This window comes from Myotis lucifugus, unplaced genomic scaffold (genome assembly GCF_000147115.1).
Source record: "Myotis lucifugus unplaced genomic scaffold, Myoluc2.0 scaffold_35, whole genome shotgun sequence".
NCBI lineage: Eukaryota > Metazoa > Chordata > Mammalia > Chiroptera > Vespertilionidae > Myotis > Myotis lucifugus.
In genome coordinates this window covers 3728514-3732158 of record NW_005871083.1, presented here as the reverse complement: position 1 = coordinate 3732158, position 3645 = coordinate 3728514, and positions in this window count along the sequence as shown.

Genomic DNA, 3645 nt, shown 5'->3' with positions numbered 1-3645 from the left:
CTAAAATGATGAAATAAGATGATGTCTTTGTCCCTCACAGACACTCCCTGGGCAGTGTTAGCTGCATTTGTTAGAGATCAAGATTAAGATTACATGTGCACACTTGTGGCTCAGGTGTTGAATGTTGACCTATGAACCAGGAGGTCATGATCCGATTCCAGGTTGGAAGGCACATGCCCAGGGTTGCGAGCTTGATCTCCAGTGAGGGGTGTGCAGCAGGCAACTGATTGATGTTTCCATCTCTCTATCCTTCTCCCTTCTTTTCTGAAATCAATAAAAGAAATATTTTTTTAAAAGATTACATATGCAAAACTTGTACAGGAATGTTCACAGCAGCATTATTCATAATAGCTCTAAAGAAGAAACAACCCAAATGTCCATCAATGAATGAATGGATAAATAAAATGTGATATATCTATGTAAGTTGGTATTAATCAGCCATAAAAATCAATTGGTACTAATACATGTAACAACAATGGATGGACCTGGAAAACAATAAGCTCATATTTTTATCAGCCAGTTTCACAAGCCAGTTACTGGAAGCAACATATTACATGATTTCATTTCTATAAAATGTCCTGAATTGGCAAATCCATAGACATGGAAAGCAGATTGGTGGTTGCCAGTGGCCTGGGGATTTGGGGTGAAATGGGGTGACAGCTAATGGGGTGATGAAATGTAGTGATGGTTGCACAACTCTGTGAATACTAAAGACTATTGATTTGTATACTTTAAATGGGTAAATTGTATGATATGTTAATTATATCTCAATAAAATTGTTATTAAAAATGTCATTTTGCCCTGGCTGGTGTGCTCAGTGGTTAGAGTGGTGGCCTACACATCCAAGGATTGTGGGTTTGATTCCCGGTTAAGGGCATATACCTGTGTTACAGGTTCTATCCCTGGCCCTGGTCAGGGCACATGCAGAGGCAACCAATCGATGTGTCACTCTCAAATCGATGTCTCTCTCTCCCCCCCCCCCATTATCCCCCCTTTCCCTCCATCCTTTCCACTCTCTCTCTCTCTCAAAAAAAAAAAAAAAAAAAGGAAAATATATTCTCAGGTGAGGGTTAACAAGAACAACATGTCATTGTAATTTCAATGTATTTTGAGTGGGAAGGGGATAGGATGGCCTAAGGAAGTGTGTCATAGTTGGCAAAATCAATATGGGTAAAAGTTTAGGAGCCACTATCTTAAAAAAATAAGCATAATTCTCTTGCTCCACCATCTCAATCTGACAGCTTTGCCCCTGGGACTCTCCTTCCTCTTTCTCAGGGAAAGAAGAAAAGGGTACAAACCAGGAGAGAAAGCGAGCTTTGAATAATAAATGGTTTTCAATTCGCTGCATTGAAAATTGAGAGTCGACTTGTATTTATTTTGTTTCTCCTCTAACTGCAAGGGTAATTTTATGCCGGGATTATTCTAGTCATTCTAATTATGCATGCATCAATATTTATTGGTGTTTACCTAACCCACAGCGCACCCAAATGTTTCCCCCCCTCAGAGACTATTGGCAGTGCAGTATAAAATGAATAGGTGGCGCACCGTACAGAGATGAAGCTGCTTTAATTTCTCCATCTTTATTTGTAAGGAACATTCAGGTGGTGTTTCTTGAAAAGCAACACGTATGCCATTCCGATGCATCCAAGAAACCAAAGGTAGTGCTGTGAATGCTATGAGTTCATGATATGTATTGAATGCAATTCCTGCACAGATGTTTCATTAGGGATTCAGTTATGTAAGACAAATTAAAACATAGCATTTGTTTAGATTTTCCTTTTTGCAAAGAACCTCTTCTCTTTAGCTGTGTGTTTGAATTTCTCTGTCACTGACAGGACCCTGTAGAGTCCCTTCTCTTTTACCGAGCACTTAGCTATTTATGCTCTTCTCTACCTTCTCCCCCTCTTCCTCTCTTCCCTTTTACTTCATCCTCCTCTCCATTTCCTTTCTTTGCAACCCCTTTCTTTTTAATTTTCTTTCCAGCTCCTAATTGGGCAAAACCCAAAATTCCACCTTCAGCCTTCTTTTCTTCCACTGTCTACATCCTTCATCTAAAAGAACTCTTCAGTTCTCTTGGTTTCAACTCTGAACCCTGAGTTGATGATTCCCAAATATATATGAATCCGCCACTGGGATTTATTTATGGGGATGGTCCATTTATCGTAACCTAATGCGCAGAAGTGGATTTCTTATCTCCAGGAATACCTGGCTTTTGCCTCCCTTCTTTTCCTTTATTCTCATATTAGTTTAATTTTGCCTGGCAAAGCTTCTTGGACTCATTCACTCTTTTTCTATTCCTTGGCTTTCACTCTGTTTTTTTGATAGCCTTCTAACTAGAATAACACCCCAGAGGGTCAGCAAGTTAATCTTGGCATTCTGTAAGGTTTGATCATCTCTTAGACAATCCAATCTGAGGCCACTTCTTTATTCAACTCTCCAGGCTCCAAAAAAGCTTCATCCCTGCACCACTCCCTTAAGTCCTGTGGAATGAGATGAAGCTGAGAGCCTTAGGTAAGAGGACATGAACTGGGGCAATGCAGGGGAGGGTATGGGGGTCCAAATACACAATGTGGATCACAGAGCCTTGGGAATGTGAAAGAAGAGAGAGAGGAATTTCTATCTGGGGGGGTGGGGTGGGTGGGGGGGTAGCCCTGTGGAATGGCTGTTATTCTTTCACTTAGAGGCATCTTGCTTAACTACATGTACTCAGAGTTTGGTCAATCAAATTGTTAATTTCAATACAAATACAGTATTGTGAATGCAGTATTTTTTGCTAAGATTCTTTAATATTCTCATGTATCTTGAAAAAAAATCCTCACCTGAAGATATTATTTCCCATTGATTTTTAGAGCGAGTAGAAGGGAGGAGGGTGATAGAGACATTGACATGAGTAAGACACATAGACTGGTTGCCTCCCACACACGCCCTGACTGGGGCTGGGGATAGAACCTGCAACTGAGGTATTTCCCTTGACTAGGAATCGAACCCGAGACCCTTCAGTGCACAGGCCGACACTCTAATCACTGAGCCAAACTGGCAGGGCTATCATGCATCTTAAATATATTTTCAAACAACTTCATAACTAAAGGTTTACCTCATGCAACTTATGGAAAATATTTATCATATACTTGACCAAGCTAATCCACATTGTCAAATCAATCAGCCAGATCAAAGGATTTGAATTCTTTTTTAGTTCTATGCTTCAATTTGTATTTAATGATTAGCTGTTAGAAAAAAACATGACTTCATATTTCAGTTCACATAAATATAATAGCACCTTTATGACAACTAGTTCATTTTTGGTAGGTAGATTGATTGTGGAATTTCTTGTTGTTGCCTTGAGTTTTTTTTACTTAGATTGTTTTTATTGGAAAATTTAGAGCATGTTAAAGGGGAAGAAAGGGGATGGGGTGCATTGAGCAGAAGACATTTGAGTAGGGAATTAAAGGAGGCCAGGGAATTGGTCAAGTAGACAAGAGGATTCCAGGCAGAGGGAAAAGCTAGAGCAGGTGTGTGCCCCATGTGTTGGAAGAGCAGGTAGAAGTGAATGAGGTGATAGAAGTCTGAGATGTGGTCTAAGAGCTACAGGGGCCAGATCATCTAGACTTGGAGCCATTTAAAGATTTTTGGCTTTTATTCTGGGCG